Source organism: Glycine soja, chromosome 7, assembly GCF_004193775.1.
Source record: "Glycine soja cultivar W05 chromosome 7, ASM419377v2, whole genome shotgun sequence".
Taxonomy (NCBI): domain Eukaryota; kingdom Viridiplantae; phylum Streptophyta; class Magnoliopsida; order Fabales; family Fabaceae; genus Glycine; species Glycine soja.
In genome coordinates, this window is record NC_041008.1 from 5,955,429 (window position 1) to 5,967,547 (window position 12,119).

The 12,119-nt window shown below is 24.9% G+C and overlaps 1 protein-coding gene across 1 annotated transcript in view; it reads left to right on the forward strand.

Annotated features, from left to right (window-relative positions):
• Nucleotides 1–12,119, forward strand: part of LOC114418376 — a 236,154-nt gene that overhangs the window by 188,517 nt on the left and 35,518 nt on the right. The window lies entirely within an intron of this gene.

A 12,119-nucleotide genomic window follows, 5' to 3' on the forward strand; every position in this document is an offset into this window, starting at 1 on the left:
GTCTTCAATATAATTCTTAAAAAAATGTCTTCAAAATAACTCTTCATTGTAGTTGGAGTTTATCACTTTGTCCATCTCCTACACAATTAATATCTAAATATTGTCGGCTTTACCGAAGGCTAACAATGGGATTGATTATAACTCTAGTGTACTAAATTGTGATAGTGATCCTGAAAATTTGATAATATATTAAAAAGTCATTTTTTATTTATTTACATGGGGTGTTATTGTAGTAAGCATGACACTATTACAAAAGTCCTTTTAAAGATACTTTTCACAGTAGTTCTAAATCGCCTTTAAATTTTTCTCTGAAAAATGAACACTTTGTGAGTGTGTTTGGATCGGAGGTGGTGATTTGTGGTGTGGCTATGGAGATTGGGAAAAAAGATGGTACAAGATGTCATATTAATGGAACAATTAATGTTTATAACGTAAAATTAAAAAAAGGACTCAAATGAGACACTTTAATAACTTAAATTACTAGAAAAAAAATAAAACAATATATCAAAATCAAATAATTATGAAATATAACGAATAAAAAATGACATTAAATTAAAAACTTGAATAAAAATAAATAGTAATTATGATTGTTTAAAATCTTTTATATTATCAATGTGCAACATTTTTTCTAGATGAAATTTAGATCATTTTCCTTCTTAATAATTAGTTCTCGATGTCTCATTCCAAAGTCAGGCGCTCTCAAACTTTAACAGCCGTGAGTGTTATTGGAAAAAAAAAACCCTCAATATTAATAATGGGTATAAAAACATGTTTTTGACTCCTCTAAAAATTTTGAAATTTAGTTTTAATACTTTTAAATTTTTTTATCCTTTTAAAATTATAATGTACCACTTTTAGTTTATATAGATAGTTCTTTAAAAAGGATGAGAAATAGTTTAGATAATATGCTTTAGGATTAAAAGTGTGCATTTTAAAATTGAAGCGACGAAAAAGATACTTTTTAGAGAAACCAAAATAGAATTTTAAAAATTCTAGAGAAACTAAACATATTTTACTAGTTAATAACTTAGATAGCAAAACAAAGAAAATGTGATAGTCCGATTGAATTGTTTCAACTTTCAAATAAGATAAGGCAAGGTGATCGTTGAATTGCACGTAAGTTTGTCATGATAGTAGCTAAGCTGGGATCCTCTAAACCCAGCAATATTACATTCTTGTAATGAAAGTCAACAGCTCAAACACATTTTGATGTTACGAAAATTAAATAAAATTCTAAATCCCAATTCTTTTCGAACCTAGTAATAATTAATTTCATATTTTTATTTATTGTTAGAATAATGATATATGAAAATTCATCTAATTATCATAAATACTTATTTGATATTTTTATTTATTTTTCTCTATGTCTGTTTTTTTCCTATTAAATTGTATCACTTATCATATATTTATATTTATATTTATTCTCTCACAAAATTTCTATTAGCATATGAGGTGTTCATTAATATTTATTCTTGTTCTTATGCATGTTCAGGATTCGGAGAATGCGCGAAAAGTACCATTGGGTTCCCTCGAATGTGACCAACAGCTACAAAATATAGGGGATGGCTTAATGCCGAAGCCAAAAAGGTGCTTCAGTAAATTGCACTCTTTGATTGTGGACCAGTGCCAATTTTTATCAGATGCAGTGTTACCGTTCGATTGGAAACATTGCAAGTTCGAGACTGTAATTATGTGAAAACCAAACCATATTTGGTGTGAAACGTGCAACACAAGACTTCTACAACAGGTATATGTTGACAATTGTAATTGCCATAAAAGTGTGTTTCCCGAATCAGTAGCCAAAGATCTTGTGAAACTTGAAAATCTAGTTATTGCAGAGGATAATGCAATAGTTGCAATATACGTCTAATCGATTGCCCCTGGATGAAAACTTTCAGCCCTGTCAACAACTGGTTTTCTGCAGCAAATGATTTGAGCTTTATTTTCTCATTAATATACAGTCAGTCATATAGACTACTAACACACGCCATTGTACTTTATCATCAGTATAATATGTTAAAGGATCTCAAATCTTTATAAACAATCTCTTACCAACCATCTAAACTATTTTTCATTATTTTCTTCTCCGTTGGACCCTCAATAACATCTCCTTATTGATCTCATTTATCAAATGTTTCATCTTAAAATTTTAAACTCTAAACAAATTTGTATGCGCACATACAATATCAAAACCTTTTCACCTTATTAATAGCTAGCCTGGTTCAATTTTTTTGGCTTTTAAGTAAATTATATTTTTTTCTTTTAAAATGACTTGTTTGCACCTATTTAATTGAAATAATTAATTTTTCATTAATTATCAGGCATATTTAAGTATGAAAGCTCATTTTTCAATTATACATAAAAGTGTTGGATCTATAACTAGACTGATTTTTGTGTTCTTGATTGTTTTATGTGCTTATGAGAAAGCTTAACAATTTGTAAAGTTTTTAATAATTTTATATTAATTTCTTATGGATGATATGATGCATGATTTGCATAATACACTTAATGAAATTATCTATATGAATTTTAAGTAAGACCGATTGTATGAGATTGTGATGATAACCTATTAACACAACATAGCCACAAGAATCATAGAGATATACTTTGATTGGTACATGCCAAATGTTTTATATTCAATACTTCACTACTCCTACTTGATTATATTGTATATTATGTCTGATCAATTAATGTCTAATTCAATAACTTATTACACTAGGATGGATGCATTATAATCCATATGAACCCAATAACTTACTATTCATAAAAAACATCTCAACCTATCTTATTCAACGTTTTGTAATATGGAGAGATTGTAGTAATTTGAAGTATATAACAAAAGATCAAGTCTCATATTGTTTAGGGTAATTTTGACTCAAGTGTTTATATATCTTTTTTATGATATGGGTTTTGAAGCTAACTAGTAAAAAATAAAAATCTATCGTGCAAGCATTCTCATTTCCCTCAGTATTCTTAATTTGAGTTTAGCTTACCAACATACATCTCAGCTTTTTTCCTTAGCACTCATTTAATCACGCTCATTCAGGTTATTCTTTCCAGTTTGGAATAGTGACAAGACAAATTATAACTTGCGATCATATCCAATTCAAAGAATTTGTTCCTTTTTTCGTACTTCATATATATACTTGGCTTTGACCAATTTGCACGCTCTTTTGACTCTTACGAATTTTCATTTACCTAATAAAAAATAAATTTCAATATAATTATTGATGAAAAAAATTAATAGTTGATATTCTAACACATTACCAAAAGTGTTGGAATAAAAACATCACATTAATATTTGATTTCCAAATATCTTATACACCTATTTCTAGAAATATTTATGAAAAACCAAATATATTCTAATCATATTCGAATCATAATTTTTAAGATTTGTGATTTCCTGATTAAAAAAACTTTTTATCCCAAACCTGTATTTTGGCAGTTGTCAGTTGCGAGTCTTGTGAGTTAAATTTTGCTAGCCTCTGTTTTACATATTGATGACTAGACTGTCATAGGACTGTTTTGTAACAGTTTTATGTCTTCTTGTAACTAATAGTTTATATTATTATGACTAAAACTGGCAGATCGGAAATGTTTTAGGTGGCATGGGTATTAATATTAACTATACGGATCCATGTTAATCATGCTTTAAGTATTGCAACTTAACAACCAACCAAGTCAAATTTTTTTAACAAGTTCTGCTGCTTTTTCAATTGGATTAAAAAAAATGTCAAACTGCAACTTCAAAATTAATACAATTATCTGCACATTCACTCATATACATGCCTGTTAATATTTGTTAGTGAAAGAGTTGATCAGTTGTTAATATCTGTTAGTTTGTTTGGGCATCTTGTCATTTGAAGGGAAAGCTATCTGGTCTCTCAAATATCCAGGGAAATCGTTCATTTTGTATGTTCTACACTAACCTAAGTTTGCTACCACATTGGCATAGCATTTGGGATTTACGGTTCAATAATAAAAATTCATTCTTTCCTGAAGAATCTGAACCATTTATTTCAAAACCATATTCACAAGTGCATCTGCAGATTCATCAAAAAATAATTTGATTTTACATTGTTCACGTAATTGTTTGCAACCCTTTCATATATACTAGCAACCCATAACTAATTAAAACTGGGCTTCTCAGAAGTCAATCATGTTTCCTTCAAACTTAACATGTTTGTCTTTGTTTCAACTCTCTAATGTAACTATGGAGCAGTATTATAATCAATTTTGTGGGAAACAAAAGCAAGAGATCACAAGTATCAATGACCAGTGGCAATCTCTCAAAGAGCACAGAAGCAACAAGGTTGTCGGAGCTTGTGCTGAATCCTCGCCTGGTAAAGAGAGGCCGAACCAGTGACATTTTCATCTTGAATCTATGCATATGAAAAATCATCTGGCACTTCTCAAATGGATTACATTGGTATACAATATGAATCTATGCATATGAATAAAAAACAAAAAAGAAGTACCCAATGAATGCAACAGTTAAATCGTCCCAAACTCACCATAATTTTAAAAGCTTTGCAATGCAAAATGAATATGCTTTCATGGATTACATTGAATTCAATGCAACACTGTTTCACTTCTCAAATGGACTTGCCGGTTTCCTTTGGATCAGAATCTATCAAATGGGATATTGGATGTGATCTTACAAATTATTTAGAGAAAGACGGACAAAACATATAAAGCAGAGATAAAACAGAAGCAAATAACGACATGGGTTAAACGATGCCGTTTTAATGTCACTTAATTTTCTTTCATTTTAAACTGGGATCACGAAATTAATTCCACTCAATAATTCTTTGTATTAAACTATTTAGTATTTTAGTAAATGAATTCAATTTAACAAATAATATATTTTAAAATATAAATAAATATTGAATGTAAAATAATGTAGTTAAATTTCTAATCTCGCTCACGATGTATATTTGTTATTATTTCAAGAGAAATTTACAAATATACTGAACATGATTTTTTCACAAAAAATAATGTTGTTTTAAATACAACAAGATCTTATAGCAATCATATAAATTATTAAATTTTTAATTTATTTAACATTGGTATACATAATTTTGTTGAGATAATAAAAAAATATTTAATTTTAAATAATTTTTTAATAGTGGGAAAATAAAAGAAACAAAAAAAACTAATTTCCTATTATAGTTTAGTGAAATTCATTAGACACACCACTATAGAAAATAGATTTAATATCAATTCTGAAAAGCATATTACACCGATTCCAAGAAACTTATGATGTAATATAAGAGAATATAAAATATAAAACAAATTCTATATTGGTTAATAAACTGACTTAAAATTTCTAATTTTTATATTAATTTTTTTTATAATCCAATGCAAAAGGGAAGTAGAAACTCACTTTCTACATTAGTCAATATCATAACCAATGCTGGATAAAAAAATGCCATAAACAATGAGAAAATGGCATGTATGCAAAACATGATCATTTTCTATATTAGATGTGAAAATAATAATGTAGACTGCGATTTTTCTAATTGGTTATTGCAAAAAGTGATGTAGACTGTTTTTATTTATTTATAAATATATTGTCTATTTTATGTTGATCCCAAAATTTATAATATTTAAAAATATAGCCTATTAATGTAGAATGTAACTTTTTAAGATTTATGATTTTGGCGATCTACATTATGACAGATGAAAGTTCATGAACTTTTTTTCATTACTATTTTTAGTCTCAAATGTCAAATAGAAACATTAATTAATAATGTAATAAAAAATTAATAGTCAAATGACTTATCACATTATCAAAAATTATGACAAGTCAATCACATGTAATTTTTTTTGGCAATCAGTAATTTTTAAATTTTTTATTTGTCCAAATAATTAATATAACATATCAAACTTTCACTTAATTAGAAAATTAAATATTGATATTTCACCTTGTGAGTGGAAGGCTTAAAGCCACATTGAGCCCCTCGAAGAGGGTATTAGGAGCCAAATGAATGGATTGAAATTTTTATCCAAAATAATAAATCATTTAATAAAATAATATGGTAATGTTTGGTGTATGATAAAAAAAGAGTAGTCACTTTCTATTTACACGCCATTTTCCACCGTACACCTCCATTCTCCCTTTTTATGTCTTAATTAGAAATATATTTAAAAGAAGAATAAATATTTATTTTCGTTTATGAATGTATAAAATATTGACAAATTTATTTTCAAAAGATGAAACATTAAATTTTAGTCTCCGAAAATAAAATAAATATATGATAAATATATTTTTCCGTTAATATCTATCCATTATTATTAGTGAAAGAGTTTATGTGGTACATTTCGGAACGAATCTATCATTATTTTATATATTTAAAGACGAAAATAATTATTTATCCAAAATATAATTTAATGTTCATCTTTTTTCTTTTTTAGTTCTAACAAGCATAATATTATAATATACACTTAAAGAGAATAAAAAAAAACAAATATAAATTAAAACAAACATAATATTGATTAATAAGCATAATAAATCTAATTAAACAAATATTTTGTTCATTAATAAATATTATATTTATTCTAATTTATGTTATTTCCTATTTTTTCAAATATTTACTATAATATTATATTTGCAACGATTAAAAAAAATAAAAATATGAATATTAAATTATATTTTGGATAAATAATCATATTCATGAATGTGTCATGTAGATTTTTTATGAACTAAAATTTGAAATTTTATATCTTGAAAAAAAAAATTAAATGTGCTCTACCCATTCAATTTGACTGTTTTAAAAATTATTAATTTATTGTATCCTTTGAATATTATTATTAGTACATTTAGTTAATTTAAATACTACATTTGATCATTCCATTATATGTATAGGTGATTATACCAAAAAGATAAAATTTAATTATAATTATATTATCTATTTCTATTTCTATAAAATTATAAATAATGGATATAACTATAAAAAAAAAAGTAAAATTTACCACAGCTCCGTACATTCACACGGGTGCCGTACTAGTGTACCCTTACAAGAAAAGGTAACAATAAATAGAGGTAAGTGGCCAACGTGTTTCATACTTGAGTTGGGTAGGTGGCATCATTCAATTTGAAGAACCAAATGTTTGTTGTTTATCTATGACTTATATCGGTCATTTTTAATTTGTTTAAAATGGTAAGAAATTTCACTCCTACAATGATGAGTGTTGTTGGATTATAAGTATGAGAAATGTTTTTACATCAAATCGAATGAAAATAAAATACCTATAAATTAAAATCCTAATATTTTTGGATGAAATATAATATTAAACTCACTTCGTGACCTATTGATATGTTTTTGGTGTTTAATTCCTCAATTAGATATCAGGTATAACAAGGTGCATTTGTGCATCCAATTTAAAATACTTATATCATAATTTAAACCACAATTTATAAGCTCCTTTACAATTTTTTTACAGAACTCATTGTCCAATATATAGAATAAGTACTTATATATGCATACTTCATTATACAATTAAAAAAAAATTATATTCTAACTATTTTTGTAGATTATTTTTCGTCGTGAATAAAATGATACTAATAATTAATTAAATAATTTGATTTTAAATATAGAAATTAAATATGTTTCTCTAAAAACTAATTAAATTATTTTTAAATCCAATTTTTCTTATTTAATCCCTATACATTTTATACAAATGTTATTTGTAGTTCATCTGAATATATAGGTAAGTTTTATCGGAATAATATATAGATAATCACCTATATTAATGATGCAATGAAGATAAGAAGACAATTGATATAGCAAGAAATAAACCTTCGTTTATAAAGAGCTCGTTTAGATAAAAAAAATCATAAACATTTTAAGGAAAAAATAAGAAAAAACTTATCCATAAACAAAAATTACCATTTAACCTTTTAATTACACCATTTAAAAAAATAATCTTTTAAAGAAAATAAAATGAGATAACTTTTATAAATTTACTTGTGCATAAATAAACTGTATCTTACGTAGTTGATTTTATTTTTTCTTATTTTTTATTAAAAATATTTACGAAGAAGATTAATGTAAATATTTTTACACTGAAATAAATTATGAAAAAATAGAATAACTCAACATGAAACTCTTTTGACAAGTGGCAGCACTATTGCTGCTATCACACGTGGATGACACGACATTGTGTCTCCTTTGGGCAACACGACAGTCTCGTTTCCCTAAGCATAGCATCAATATCCAACAAATATATTAATTTTCATCCGTCGTTAATAAAATAATTATATTACAAATAAAGATAAATTCGTCAATAAAATAATTATCGATGTGATGATTTTCACTATATTAGATGGTAATATCAATAAAATATCTTCTTTCAACGTACATATTACTAATTTTTTGTTAAATAAAAATATTAATATTTTTTTAATGAATAAAAATATTAATTATTTATTTTGGATCAAAATGTTAATATATTTTTATTAAATCAAAATGTCCCTAAATTATTTTATTAGACGAAAAGTGTTAGTAAAGTAATTTTTTATTACACTTACTTATATGTAAGTTGGATTAATTTGTTAGATTTAAAATTTTATTTATTTTAAGGATAAAACATAATTTTTATGTATTATAAATATAATATTATAATAATTATTTAAAAAATATATTATTAAATATAATTTAAAATAAACATAATAATAATAATGATAATATCTAAAATAAACATTGTAAGGTAAGAAAATTGTTAGAGAATGCTCTCTGGTCTCTCAAGTATCCAGGGAAATCTTTCATTTTGTATGTTCTACACTAACCTAAGTTTGCTCCCACATTGGCAAAGCATTTGCAATTTACGGTTCTCAAAAGTGGACTTCTCAAAAGTCAATCTTGTTTCCTTCAAACTTAAGTATTTGTCTTTGTTTCAACTCTCTAATGTAGCCATGGAGCAGTAGTTTTTATTAGTTAAGCATTATAATCAATTTTGTGGGAAACAAAAGCAAGAGATCACAAGTATCAATGAATTGCTTTGTTAAAAATCAGTTTGACGATGATATTGTTGTCGCCGCGGAAACCTATATAACCATCCAAACCCCATCGAGAGATATCAGCAAGAAATACTGGAACAGACAACATAGCAGAAAGAGAACAACTATCATAGCTTCAACAGCTTCTTCAAGTTCACTAAGCAAAACACTGCGTAATCAATCGATCAAGAAATATTAACAGCAAATCCTCATATTTTAAGCCTTAAGTCTCATTTTTCCATTTTTAAAATTATAAGTGCCAATATTCAGTATCAAACATTACTTTTCTTTACAATTTCATATAAGTATAAGGTAAAATAAATAAAAATAATATTAATTAATAAATATAATTATAAAAATATTATATTTAATATTGTGTTTGTTTTAATTTATATTTTTTTTTATTTTTTTAAAATGTTTATTATAATATTATGTTTGTAATGATTATAAAAATATATTAAATTTTATTTTGGATATTGAACACTGATAAATTCATTTATGAATGTGCAACATAGACTTTTTATCAATGATAATGGATGAATAAATTTGTTATATTATTTTTATTTTTAAAAACTAAAATTTTTATTTTTATTTTTTGAAAATAAATTTATCAGTAATATACACATTCATGAATACAAATAATTATTTCATTATTTGAGAAATTATTAATTTTTTTATCCTTTGAATATTATTATTGATACATTTAGTTGATTTAAATACTAAATTTGATAATTCTAATTATATTATCTCCTTCTAATTCTATAAAATTATAAACAATAAATAAAATTGTATAAAGAAAAGTAAAATTTACAACCGTACACACGGGTGCCGTACTAGTTTACCCTTACAAGAAAACTATCTCATGCTTTTGCTGGAAGTGGCAACGTGTATCATAGTCTGTATTTTTTTTTTTTACTGCAATGTAGATATTTACATCACCCCGATTAATAATGCGAAGATAAGGTAACAATAAATGAGGTAGGTGGCAACGTGTTTCATATTTGAGTTGGGTAGGTGGCATCATTCAACTCGAAGAACCAAAGGATTGTTCGTTTATTTATGACTTATATCGGTCATTTTTAATTTGTTTAAAATGGTAAGAATTTTCGCTCCTACAATGAGAAATTTGTTTATTCATGAGTGTTGTTGGATTATAAGTATGAGAAATTTTTTTACATCAAATCGAATGAACATAAAAGACCTATAAATTAAAATCTTAATATTTTGGAATGAAATATAATATCAAACTCCCTTCGTGACCTAATTAATAGATGTTTTTTATATTTAATTCCCTCAATTACATATCAGGTATAACAAAGTGCATTTGTGCATCCAATTTAAAATACATATATCATAATTTAAGCCACAATTTGTAAGCTCCTTAACAATTTTTTTACAGAACTCATTTCCCAATATATAGAATAAGTACTTATGCATACTTCATTATGCAAGTAAATTTTCTTTTCTTTTACCTATTTTATAAGATTATTTTTGTAGATTTATTTATCGTCGTCAATAAAATGATATTAATAATTAATTAAAATAATTTCCTTTTAAATATAGAAATTAATATGTTTCTCGAAAAACTAATTAAATTATTTTTAAATCCCATTTTTTTATTTAATCCCTATACATTTTATAAAAATGTTATTTGTAGTTCATCGGAATATATAGATAAATTTTATCGAAAAAATATTTAGATAATCACTGATTAATGATGCAATGGAGATAAGATGATAATTGATATAGTAGGGAATAAACTTTCGTTTATAAAGAGCTTGTTTAGATAAAAAAAATTCATGAAAATTTTAAGGAAAAAATAAGAAGAAAAAACTTATCCATAAACAAAAATTACTATTTAACCTTTTAATTATTTACGACATTTAAAGAAACCTGTTTTAAAGAAAATAATATGAGATAACTTTTATAAATTTACTTGTGCATAAGTAAATTGTATCTTATGTAGTTCATTTGATTTTTTTTCTTATTTTTTTATTAAAAATATTTTTGAAAAAGATTATTTAAACATGTCAAAATTAAATTTTGAGATTTAAATATATTTTTAATTTCTATAAATTTTTTATTTCTGATTCTTGTATGATGTTTTGTTTATTTTAAATTTTTATAAATTTAAGTCTTTTAATTTTAATTCCTTTAATTTTTTTTAATTTTGGTCTCGATAATTTTATGTTTATATAGACTAAAATTAAAAATATATATATACTTATTAAGATTAGGAAGAGGGGACTACTTTTTGTTTTTTAATTACTCTAGCGTAGATGTTATCGTTTAACTTTGACAGACCAAACTGTGAACAAATTTTTTGTTGATTGAGGCAAGTGATTTGATATGCATGAGTATGACACACATTACACAGATTTAAAAGTATGTTTAATTTGTATTTTTATTTTCTGTTTTTATTTTTTATTTTTATTTTCTGAAAACTATTTTTATTTTTAAAATATTTGAATTTTGAAAATATGTTTAATTTAATCATGATCTCGATAATTTTATGTTTATATAGACTAAAATTAAAAATATATATATATACTTATTAAAATTAGGAAGAGGGGACTACTTTTTGTTTTTTAATTAATTACTCCAGCGTAGCTGATATCACTTACCAAATTGGGAAGAAATTTTTTTGTTGAGGCAAGTGATTTGATATGCATGAGTATGATAAAGATTTTAAGGGTGTGTTTGGTTTGTATTTTCATTTTCTATTTTTATTTTTTGAAAATTGTTTTAATTTTTAAAAGATTTGAATTCTGAAAACATGTTTGAGTTGGGTAGGTGGCACCATTCAACTCGAAGAACCAAAGGATTGTTCGTTTATTTATGACTTATATCGGTCATTTTTAATTTGTTTAAAATGGTAAGAATTTTCGCTCCTACAATGGGAAATTTGTTTATTCATGAGTGTTGTTGGATTATAAGTATGAGAAATTTTTTTACATCAAATCGAATGAACATAAAAGACCTATAAATTTTTATAAATTTAATGATATATTGACTTTTTGTCATTTTGTATTTTTATATTTGCTTAAAATTAATTCTTTGTCATCGCAATTTCATTCTAACGAAAATGAAGTTTCTATTCTCAACTGAAAACGAAAAA